Below are 13,699 nucleotides of genomic sequence, written 5' to 3' on the forward strand. Positions count from 1 at the left end.
GCTGGTCAATTTATCTACATATAATAAAAGTTTATTTTTAGTCACCTTCCCCATCAGCTGGATTTTTTCAACGTAAATCTATAGAATTGTAATACTAGTTAGCCCCATCAGTGAACACTGTAAAAAGAAGTACCGGTAAATTCAAAACGTGCAAAAAATACTATGCTTTTTCACCATACCACCAAAAATAAAGTGGAATAAAACATGATCAAAAAGATTAAAGTAAATAAAAATGCTAAAGCTGAAAACGTAATTCTGTCCTGCAAAAAACAAGCTGCAATACAGCTCCATCAGTCGAAAAATAAAAATGCTAAAACTTTCAGAATATAGCAATGCAAAAACAGTATTTTTTTCTATAAAATTGCTTTTATTGTGTAGAAGCAGCAAAACATAAACAAATTATATAAATATGTTGTGTCTGTAATTGTACTGATCAAAAGAATGAAACTGTCGTATCAGGTTTACCATATGGTGAATGATATGAAAAAAATCTGAATTGCTGGTCTTTGTTTATAATGCATCCCATAAATCAGAATAAAAACTGATGAAAAATATTATGTGCCCGAAAATGGTATTAACAAAAACTACAACTCATCCCATGAAAAACAAACCCTCACATGACTCTGTCGGCGGAAATATAGAAAAACTATAGCTCTCAAAATATGGCGATGCACAAACTTTTTCTTGCAAAAAAAGTGTTTTTCAGTGTGTGATAGTATCCAAACATAAGAAAAGATATAAATCTGATATTGCTGTAATCACACCAACCCAAAGAATAAAGTCGTTTAATCATCTAAACTGCTCTTTGAATGGCATAAAAAAGAAATAAAACCAATCCTTCACCTGCTCATGATTTGTTTATTCTGCCTCCCAAAGATTGCACTAAGGCTCAACTCACATTCCTCCTGCTCTTTACACTGAATACCTACATTGTTTTTTTTTGTGTAAATCTATGAAATACATAATTCAGACAGAACCACTGTGGACACTGTCTGGCCTATGATCCAGCAGTGACTGTCTTTTTATGGGTGCATAAAAGTGTGGTTAATCACAGTTTTGTGTACCTGTCATGATCCAGACCGGGTTTTGAGTCCTGTATTTGCATGTTCCCGGTCTGGTTATTTCAGGGGTTAACTTTTCTCAGCCTCGATCTGGTCTCAGTTTTGCTTTTTAGCTCTGCTACATCCTGCAGGCGGTGTCAGCTATAGTTCTGCCTTCGACGTGTGTATCTGACTCTGGTATACCCTGATTTGTCCTGCTGTGATCCCTGACTTGCCCCGTGTCTGTTTATCCCCTCTGTCTGTCCTAAATCAGTGTTTCCATGTAAGTTTGTTGACTCCCTGGTTTTGATTTGGCTTGCATTCGTACCTGCTTCTGTCTTTTGTCTTTGCCTTATCCGCTTCCTACCTTTGCTGATACCCTGGCTTGTTTCTGACCACGTCTACTGCTGTGATCTCTGGTACTTCTGCTCCTGACTGTTTCTGACTTGGACCATCTGACCACTCATTCGCAACCTGGTGGCACTTGTGCTACTGCTCAGTGTTGCTATGCTGTGTGTGCAGCCTCTCTTCCCTTTACCAGAACCCCCTGGTGGAAGTTGCGCTATATTGCACTGCAGTAGCATGACAGCACCTTAATTCAGACAATTTTGTGCTCCAAAAGTCAAATGGTACTCTTTCCCTGTCAAGCCCTGCTGTGCACCCAAACAGTACTTTTCCCCCAGGTAAAACAGTCTATTTTCTCCTGTTACCCTTGTGAATTTAAAACATTTGGAGTAAAGCAAGATCTTTGGTTTTGACACTTTAAGGGTAAAGTTTTTAAAATGTTGTCACAGAGACACATCACCATCAGTTCAAATGTGCCGTGGTCCCTAAAAAAACAGAGTTGTAAATTTGGTTGAAAAAATGAAAAAGTGCTGCTAAATTTTTAACCTTTCTAATTTCCTAACAAACAGCAAATCACATTATATTTCAAAAGTGATGCTAATGAAAAGTAGACAGACATATGAGAAATGTTATTTATTACTATTTTGTGTGGGATAGCTGATTTAAGTGCATAAAATGTCAAAGTTTGAAAATTGAAACATTTTTTAATGTTTTTGTCAGATTTTTGATATCTTAAATAAATGCAAAAAAAACATTCTCAGAATCACTGGGATATGTTGAAGTGTTCCAGAGTTATTACCACATAAAATGACACATGTCAGATTTGAAAAATGAGGCACAGCCATTAGCATACAAAGTGGCTAGATCACTAAGGCATTAATCCCTTCACTCCTGGGTAGTGTTGAGCATTCCGATACCGCAAGTATCGGGTATCGGCCGATACTTGCTGTATCGGAATTCCGATACCGACATCCGATATTTTTTCAATATCGGGCATCGGAATCGGAAGTTCAAAGTTGATTGACAGCCGAAATGACGTCATCATGATGCGCGGTGTGTGTGCATCATGATGCGCCGTCATTTCGGGCCTTCCGGGGGTCTCTGCCGGCCTGCCGGGGGGCTGCCCGGGGTCTGTACTGGCCTGCCGGGGGGCTGTGCCGGCCTGCCGGTGGTCTGTGCACCCTGTGGGGGTCTGTACTGGCCTGCCGGGGGGCTGTGCCGGCCTGCCGGGGGGCTGTGCTGATGTCCGGGGGTCTGTGCAGGCATCGTCCGATGGGACTACAAGTCCCATCGGGCGATGCCTGCTACCATGACAGTGATTGACACATTAGCCAATGATGGGACAGTAGTAGTCCCATCATCCGGCCTATGTGTTAAATGTTTAAAAAAAATATATATATATACTACATACATACTACATACATACTACATGCATGCTACATACATGCTACATACATACTACATGCTACATACATACCACATATATACTACATGCATGCTACATACATACTACATATATACTACATGCATGCTACATACATACTACATGCTACATACATACTACATATATACTACATGCATGCTACATACATACTACATGCTACATACATACTACATATATACTACATGCATGCTACATACATACTACATGCTACATACATACTACATATATACTACATGCATGCTACATACATACTACATGCTACATACATACTACATATATACTACATGCATGCTACATACATACTACATGCTACATACATACTACATACATACTACATGCATGCTACATACATACTACATGCTACATACATACTACATACATACTACATGCTACAGACATACTACATACATACTACATACATACTACATGCATGCTACATACATACTACATGCTACATACATACCACATATATACTACATACATACTACATGCATGCTACATACATACTACATGCTACATACATACCACATATATACTACATACATACTACATGCATGCTACATACATACTACATGCTACATACATACTACATATATACTACATGCATGCTACATACTACATGCATGCTACATACATACTACATACTACATACATACTACATACATACTACATGCATGCTACATACCACATATATACTACATGCATGCTACATACATGCTACATGCTACATACATACTACATACATACTACATACATACTACATGCATGCTACATACATACTACATGCTACATACATACCACATATATACTACATACATACTACATACATGCTACATACATACTACATGCATGCTACATACAATATATTCATACAATACATACATAGACATACAGTACATATAACATAGAGTAACATACTTACCAATACTTGTCACATTGTTCCCCGAAGCCAATGTCGTCTACGGAATAAATATTAACATAACAAACCACAAAAATACTCACCCATGATCCGAAGCAGTCCACGAGTGTGTCCCACGACGATCTTGGGTAGAGAACTGCAGCATCAGTTGATGCTGCCGCTCTCTACGGGCTGCAGGAATCCAATGACGGAAGGTAGGTATCCTTCCGCACTGTATTCCTCCGCCACTTAAAAAAAAAAAGTCCAGTGAGACTAGGGACTTTTTTTTTTAAGTGGCGGAGGAATACAGTGCGGAAGGATACCTACCTTCCGTCATTGGATTCCTGCAGCCCGTAGAGAGCAGCAGCATCAGCTGATGCTGCAGTTCTCTACCCAAGATCGTCGTGGGACACACTCGTGGACTGCTTCGGATCATGGGTGAGTATTTTTGTGGTTTGTTATGTTAATATTTATTCCGTAGACGACAATGGCTTCGGGGAACAATGTGACAAGTATTGGTAAGTATGTTACTCTATGTTATATGTACTGTATGTCTATGTATGTATTGTATGAATGTATTGTATGTAGCATGCATGTAGTATGTATGTAGCATGTATGTAGTATGTATGTAGTATATATGTGGTATGTATGTAGCATGTAGTATGTATGTAGCATGCATGTAGTATGTATGTAGTATGTATGTAGCATGTAGTATATATGTGGTATGTATGTAGCATGTAGTATGTATGTAGCATGCATGTAGTATATATGTAGTATGTATGTAGCATGTAGTATGTATGTAGCATGCATGTAGTATGTATGTAGTATATATGTGGTATGTATGTAGCATGCATGTAGTATGTATGTAGTATGTATGTAGTATGTATGTAGCATGTAGCATGTATGTAGCATGCATGTAGTATGTATGTAGTATGTATGTAGCATGTAGTATGTATGTAGCATGCATGTAGTATATATGTAGTATGTATGTAGCATGTAGTATGTATGTAGCATGCATGTAGTATGTATGTAGTATGTAGTATGTATGTAGTATGTATGTAGCATGTAGCATGTATGTAGCATGCATGTAGTATATATGTGGTATGTATGTAGCATGTAGTATGTATGTAGCAGGCATGTAGTATGTATGTAGTATGTATGTAGCATGTAGCATGTATGTAGTATGTATGTAGCATGTAGTATGTATGTAGTATGTATGTAGTATATATGTGGTATGTAGCATGTAGTATGTATGTAGCATGCATGTAGTATGTATGTAGTATGTATGTAGCATGTAGTATGTATGTAGCATGCATGTAGTATGTATGTAGCATGCATGCAGTATGTATGTAGCATGCATGCAGTATGTATGTAGCATGCATGTAGTATATATGTAGTATGTATGTAGCATGTAGTATGTATGTAGCATGCATGCAGTATGTATGTAGCATGCATGTAGTATATATGTAGTATGTATGTAGTATGTATGTAGCATGTAGTATGTATGATGCATATATGTAGTATGTAGTATGTATGTAGCATGTAGTATGTATGATGCATATATGTAGTATGTATGTAGTATGTATGTAGCATGTAGTATGTATGTAGTATGTATGTAGCATGTATGTAGCATGCATGTAGTATATATGTAGTATGTATGTAGTATGTATGTAGCATGTAGCATGTATGTAGCATGCATGTAGTATATATGTAGTATATATGTACTATGTATGTAGCATGTAGTATGTATGTAGCATGCATGTAGTATGTATGTATGTAGTATTTTTTTTTTTTTTTACATTCAACACATAGGCCGGATGATGGGACTACTACTGTCCCATCATTGGCTAATGTGTCAATCACTGTCATGGTAGCAGGCATCGCCCGATGGGACTTGTAGTCCCATCGGACGATGCCTGCACAGACCCCCGGACATCAGCACAGCCCCCCGGCAGGCCGGCACAGCCCCCCGCAGCCTGCACAGACCCCCGGACATCAGCACAGCCCCCCGGCAGGCCGGCACAGCCCCCCGGCAGGCCGGTACAGACCCCCACAGGGTGCACAGACCCCGGGCAGTCCACACAGCCCACCGGCAGGCCGGCACAGACCCCCGGCAGGCCGGCAGAGACCCCCGGAAGGCCCGTACAGACCCCCGAGAGGCTGTACAAGGGCAGGAAAGGGTTTTTCCAATTCTGATACCGGAAGTCTCATAGACTTGAATGGGACTTCCGGTATCGGCATCAGCGATACCGATACTTTTTTTAAAGATCGGCCGATCCATTCCGATCCGATATTTTGAAGTATCGGACGGTATCGCTCAACTCTACTCCTGGGCAATTTTTCATTTTTGCCATTGGGAACGAAATGGAAAAGAAAAAAAAAAGCAATTCCGCCATTTTTTTGAGGTTTCGTTTTACAGCCTTCATTACGCACTGTGAATACAGAGATACCAAACTTCTTTTTTTTCTGTTATTATTATAGTGGTTAGAAAAAAATTTGAACTTTGCAAAAAAAAAATTTTACACTGCCATTTTCTTTGGCTTGTGACTTTTTTTTACTTTTCCATTGATAAAGATGTGTGAGGGCTTATTTTTTTGCATAGTGACCTGGTGTTTATATTAATACCATATGCCATCTTGATTGCCAAGAGATCAGGCTGCTGCATTGGTCAAATGATGGTTCATATGTTTGACCCATAGTTCATTTGGATGGAAACGGAACAGTAATATATGAGTGATTGTTGCAAAACCGATCCACATCTATAAAATCTATCTTCAAGAGTCAGAGGTCTAAAGGAGGTTAGGTCAGTGTTTCATCTCAAATGAGGTGAGGTTCATATAGAAGAACAATTTACATGTTGACAGTAATTGAGCCCAATTCACCAAGACTAGCATTTTCATGCCAGTCTTGATGAGGCATTCTCATATTAAATAATTTGCTGCATTTTTGAGCTACCAAAATAAATATACTCCAGTCATGGACTTAAGTCCTTTTCTGGCATAATAGATGCCACTTTTGTGGCATAAATTCTGATTTGTTTGCTGGCCTCTCCCAGTCGCACCCCCTCACCATAAAACTCCATCAACTTTTCAAAAACTGAATACAGCGGATGTAGAACAAAATTTGCATCCTTCACTGAGGTTTGAATGCTGTCCTTCTATTCTACTGATGATTAATTTAACCACATGAGCTCCTTGGAGATTGGGATGCTGAGTCTGTGTGGCTATGATGACCTGATTCCTGGTATTCCTTTTTGAGTGCTGTGGTTAACTTTCTGCTTTCAAATTTTATAGATAGGGTCATTCCAGATGTGGTGATAGCAAAAATGTGTACTTTTTTGTTTATTTTTATTTTTTTCCATAAAAATGGGTATTAGTGTGATTTTTAAAAAAAATATTTGTAATTTGTTTTTTAACATTTTTAAAAAATGTTTAAACTTTTTTTTTACTATTTTACTTAGTCCCTCTGGGGGACTAGTATTGCAATGCATTATACCTGTACCAAAAGTTTCTTAGAGCATGGTCTCAGAAGTTTTCCATAGCTTGGTGATCTTGGTGTCATCATGAGTACTCTGGGTTACCATTGCAACATTCAGGCCCCTGCGTCCCTCTGCCTGCCTCCTAAATGTTGAGATCGATCTCAGCGTTTACGGGGTTAAACAGCTAGGGGTGGTGCTAGCACTGCCCTGGCTGTTAGTGCAGAAGTTCGACCACTAGCAGCACCAAACTCCTGCTTTGATTAGGCAGGAGGTGCTGATATTTCAGCATCTCCTGCACGGTCATGCTGTAATGGGTCAGTCAGATTGACAGACTGATCACAGCGATCTGGGTGCGGTAACCGATGGCATGGGTCCCCGCACCTATTCCCGTGCTGCTCAGCTGTCAACACAGAGCTATCACTGCATGTTTACACACAGTGACATATCAACATCATGATGGTGTGGGAACTGACATCCGCTCATAACGTGCTAGGTCCATTGGACATAATAAGGTTACATTTTTCTACATACTATAATAAGTATTTACTTTTTTTAATTGTATCTTAAAATGATTAAAAATCAAATTTAAAAGAAAAAAACAATTGAAAGACTAGAAACTAATGTTTAAATTAAAGAACATAGTTCACTCTATTGTTTGCAAATCTTATATAAATTCTGATGTTAATTGCCTGCTGATTAAATCCAGCTTTTCAGAATGAAAAAATGTGAGTGTTGCAAATTAACCCTTTGGTATCACAGTCAGTTTTAACCTTTATGATGAACCTTTTTTTTTAACTTATTTATTGTTACGTTTAAAAAGCCATCTTAAGAAGGTTTGTTTTTTCAGGATAAGGTGTTTTATTGGGTAAATATAACTTATCAACAAACTTTTATTAACTCTTTATGGAGAGCGACAGATGGTGAAATAAGTACTGAACACATCACCAATTTTGTAAAGATGCTATTAACATGAAATTCTCACCAGATATCGGTAACAACAAATCCAATCCACACAGACAATGAAATCAAATAGATGTCCATAAATTACGTGTAATAAGGAGAAATGACAAAGGGAAAATTATTTAACACGCTGTTGATAACGGCTTCAAGACACCTCCTGTATGGAGAAATTAGTCGCATGAATTGCTCAGTTGTGATTTTGGCCCATTCTTCCACACAAACAGTCTTCAAATACTGAAGGTTCAATGGGCTCCTTTCATGAACTCTGAGCCTTAGTGTCTTCCATAGATTTTCTATTGGATTCAGGTCGGGTGATTGGCTGGGCCCTTATAGCAGCTTTATTTTTTTTTCTCTGAAACCAATTGAGAGTTTCCGCTGACATGCCCGGACGGACCATGCAACGTTTTTTCGGGCGGCCGGATCCGCATTTCTCACTGCGCATGGCCGAAAGACTTTACTCAGCCACAAATTTAACCCTAAACTCTGTTCTGGCGGTTGAAAAACTCTCTCTCTCTACCCCCCCGGCAGCGGTTCCTTTAAAATTCTTCCTTCGACGGATCCGTTAAAATAACGGTCTGGTGCCAAATGTTGTGGTCAGTACAGTCCGTTATCCGCCCTTTTAGCGGATTTTGACTGACCAAAAAAACTGATGTGTGAAACAGGCCTTAGTGATTTTAGGATTAAAATCTCTTATTATAATTGCATTATCCTTTAGGGGTGTAGCATGTATTGTTTACATCGTCACTTGTATCTTTTGCAGCAGCCATGATGTATTTTATAATGATGGATTTAGGTTGCCACTCTTCCACCTCTGTACATGCTTAGTGTTAGATACAACAAGAAAACACAGAATGACAGATTTGCAAAAATACTCTGCAATAAAAAATGGCAGTAATCATCAAGTGCTGGATAACAAATACAGGGTATTTAGTCGATACTTTTTTTGCACAAAAAAATGTACACCAAGCTGCTCCACCACATCAAGGTAACCCCTATTGAAGCAGTATTAAAAACCTGAACATGTGAACAGTGTCTAATATGAACAGGATTCAGACAGGCTGCTCCCTAGTATGGGCTTGTGGTCTGAGACAGCTCTTATGTGCACGTCACACAAGAGAGGGGTGGGGTCTCCCCAACCATGCTAAGCAAGGAAAAAAACGGATTAAAAACACACATGTGACATGCACAAATGTGAACACGTCGATCAGACAATGCTCACACCACCCACTAACTGAAATACAACAAGAAAACACAGAATGACAGATTTGCAAAAATACTCTGCAATAAAAAATGGCAGTAACAGGCAAGTGCTGGATAACAAATACAGGGTATTTAGTCGATACGATTTTTTGCACAAAAAATGTACACCAAGCTGCTCCACCACGTCAAGGTAACCCCTATTGAAGCAGTCCTTATCTAATGTATTAAAAACCTGAACATGTGAACAGTGTCTAATATGAACAGGATTCAGACAGGCCGCTCCCTAGTATGGGCTTGTGGTCTGAGACAGCTCTTATGTGCACGTCACACAAGAGAGGGATGGGGTCTCCCAAACCATGCTAAGCAAGGAAAAAAACGGATTAAAAACACACATGTGACATGCACAAATGTGAACACGTCGATCAGACAATGCTCACACCACCCACTAACTGAGATACAACAAGAAAACACAGAATAACATATTTGCAAAAATACTCCAATAAAAAATGGCAGTAATCAGCAAGTGCTGGATAACAATTTAGTCGATACTTTTTTTGCACAAAATAATGTACACCAAGCTGCTCCACCACGTCAAGGTAACCCCTATTGAAGCAGTCCCTATCTAATGTATTAAAAACCTGAACATGTGAACAGTGTCTAATATGAACAGGATTCAGACAGGCCGCTCCCTAGTATGGGCTTGTGGTCTGAGACAGCTCTTATGTGCACGTCACACAAGAGAGGGGTGGGGTCTCCCAAACCATGCTAAGCAAGGAAAAAAATGGATTAAAAACACACATGTGACATGCACAAATGTGAACACGTCGATCAGACAATGCTCACACCACCCACTTACTGAGATACAACAAGAAAGCACAGAATGACAGATTTGTAAAAATACTCTCCAATAAAAAATGGCAGTAATCAGCAAGTGCTGGATAACAAATACAGGGTATTTAGTTGATACGTTTTTTGCTTTGTGTTAGGCCCGGTTTTACATACTTGTATTGCTTGTCTCTTCCCCTTTTTTCTATGAACCATTTATGTATTGGTAAATTATATGTGATGATATTTACATTTGAATAAAATTCTGTAATTTTTACCTATCTTGGATGTACACTCTGTTCTTTTTTATTCCACCATTCTATAATCTGCCCCCCCCCCCCAAAGTGGTCAAAACCACAATCAAGAAGTTTATTAACTCTTCAGGTGCTTCACAGGAAATTTTGGAATGTGGAAAAAAATGAACACTTTACTTTTTTTCCACAAAAATTTATTCAGATCCAAATTTTTTTATTTTGACAAGGGTAACAGGAAAAATGGACCCCAGAAATTGTTATGCAATATCTCCTGAGTACGCTGATACCCCAAATGAGGAGAAAACCACTGTTGCTGCACATGGCAGAGCTTGTAAGGGAAGGAGCGCCATTTGACTTTTTGAATGCAAAATTTGCTGTAACAGTAGGACGCCATGTCGCGTTTGGAGAGCCTCCGATGTGCATAAACAGTGAAAATCCCCCACAAATGACACCATTTTGGAAACTAGACCCCTTAGCAAACTGATCTAGATGTGTGGTGAGGACTTTGAGCCCTCAGGTGCTTCACAGAAGTTTATAACATTGAGCCATAAAAATAAAAAAAAAAATCAAATTTTCCCCACAAATATGTTTTCAGCACAAAATATTACATTTTCTTAAGGGTAAAAGGAGAAATTGCTCAATACAATTTGTTTTGCAATTTCTCCTGAGTACACCAATACCCCATATATGGGGGAATGCTACTTTTGAGGCACAGTGCAAAGCTCAGAAGGGAAGAGGTGCCATATTGGAGTTTAGAATTTGCTGGAATGGTTTGAGTGCGCCATGTCACATTGGCAGAACCCTGGTGCCAGAACAGACACACCCTATATGTGAACTCATTTTACAATCTACACTCACCAATGAATTCATCTAGGGGTGCAGTTATCATATTGACACCACATGTGCCTCACAGAGTTTTATACCACTGAGTGGTGAAGAAAGCATAAATTACATTTTTACCACTAAAATGTTGTTTTAGCCCCAAGTTTTTAATTTCTCTAAGGGCTAATAGCAAATTTTTTTTCCACACCAAACTGAGGTCCATTTTTTCCTAGGTGCGCCAATACTCAGTAATCGGGAATTATTTTTCAGGCACAGTGCAAAGCTCAGAAGGAAAGGAGCGCCAGATTATGTTATGGTTTGCAGGTGCCATGATATCCCCATAAGTGACCCCATTTTACAAACTACGCTTCTCAATGAATTCTTCTAGGGGGTGCAGTGATCAAATTGACACCATGGGTGTGTCACGGACTATTATTCTAATGGGCAGTGAAGACAAAATAACTACATTTTTACCACCAAAATTTTGTTTTAGCCTCAAATTTTGCATTTTCACTCAAGAAGTGGGTTAAAATGGCACCAAAATTTGTCCCACAATTTCTACTGAACATGGCAATACCCCATATGTGGCTGTACAGTATTACTTAGCCATATGGAGAGACTCGGGAGTAAAGAAGCGCTATTTGCCTCCTGGAGCGCAGATTTTCACAGAACAGTTTGAGGACTCCATATACAGAACCCCTAGTTGCTAGAAGAGCAGAATCCCCCCTCAAATTACCTCATTTGGGAAAATATACCCCTTGGGGAATTTATCTACAGGTGTAGTGGCGATTTTGACTCAATGGGTATTTTCCAGAAACAAGCAGCAATGATTGTTGCTGAGTGAAAATTGCAAACTGTCACTGTAGTGAGCAGGAAAGATGTATATCTTTGTACCATGTTAGCCAGTGGATAGAAAAATATTCAGGATTGAGAGTCCTCAGTAGTTGATACCTTTTAATGGCTAACTGAAAAGATGGTAATACATTGCAAGCTTTCGAGACTACTCAGGTCTCTTCATCAGGCTTGACTAATACAAAATCTGAAGTCACATATTTATGCACAATACAGCCTAGAAAAAATGCAATAGATAAGACAAGTGACGTGAAGCAGAACTATCAATATGGGAGAGGGAGAAACATAAATATAAACATTGGACCAGTTCATAGATAAGGAGTCTGGATGTTTTATGGTCCTCTGATTGGGGTCTAGTTCTGTGTTGCCCCGCAAGGTTTTAAAAGGAAATTCCTTAATTGATGTAAAAAGACATAAATCCATGCGACACATTCATTCCAGCACTGAGAGTGTCAAAGTTCGTCATAAATTTGTACTCCCAAACTCATCTCTCTCTCTGAGATGTGAAGTTAGTATTGAAAGGTAACTTCACATCTCAGAGAGAGAAAAAGCATCAGCTATTGACGTGGTCACCCTTCTTGTTCATGGCAGAGTGCGACATATCAACAGACAACTCTGGCACAAAAGCACCACTAAAAAGCTCCAGCAAGTGTCCAGGGTTGCAGAAAGGCATTGGAAGAAAACATATTTGCAAGATGACTTCACTGTATTCAAACAGGCAACACTTGCTTTCAAGTCTGCCCTTACCTCTGCTAAACAGACCTACTTCACAACACTCGTATCTTCCCTATTCTACAAACCCAAACAGTTATTCAAAACTTTTAACTCCCTCCTCCGACCACCACTCCCCCCTCCAACCTCCCTCATCTCTGCTGAGGAGTTTGCCACACACTTCAAAAATAAGATCAACCAAACAAGGCAAGTCTTCATTGTTCAACCACCACAACCCCATTGTATACCAGACCAGTGCCCAAACCCCATAACCTTCCTATCTAACATCACTGAAGGGGAGCTTATTTTTCTCCTCTACAAATCACACCTCACCACCTGTGCACTCAATCCCATCCCCAACCTCACCACCACTCTTATCCCATCCCTAACCCACCTCTTCAACCTATCACTAACTTCTGGTACCTTCCCTTCTGCTTTCAAACATGCCACAATCACACCTATCCTTAAAAAGCCAACCCTCGACCCAACCGCTATGTGCAGCAATCGACCAATATTGCTGCTCCCATTCGCTTCCAAACTCCTGGAGCAGCACGTCCACGCTGAACTTTCCTCCCACTTCTCATTTAGCTTGCTCTTTTACAATCTACAATGTGGTTTTCACCCCCATCACTCCACTGAAACGGCCCTGACCAAAATTACCAACGACCTACTTACAGCCAAAGCTAACGGACAATAATCTATACTCCTCCTTCTAGCCCTGTCCTCTGCTTTCAACACAGTTGAGCACTGCCTCCTACTACAGATCCTATCCTCATTTGGCATCAAAGACCTCGCCCTATCCTGGGTCTCCTCATACCTTTCCCACCCTCTCTCTGTTGGAGTACCCCAAGGCTCTGTTCTAGGACCCCT

Source organism: Dendrobates tinctorius, unplaced genomic scaffold (genome assembly GCF_039654945.1).
Source record: "Dendrobates tinctorius isolate UK_male_01 unplaced genomic scaffold, ASM3965494v1 ptg000122l, whole genome shotgun sequence".
Lineage (NCBI taxonomy): Eukaryota > Metazoa > Chordata > Amphibia > Anura > Dendrobatidae > Dendrobates > Dendrobates tinctorius.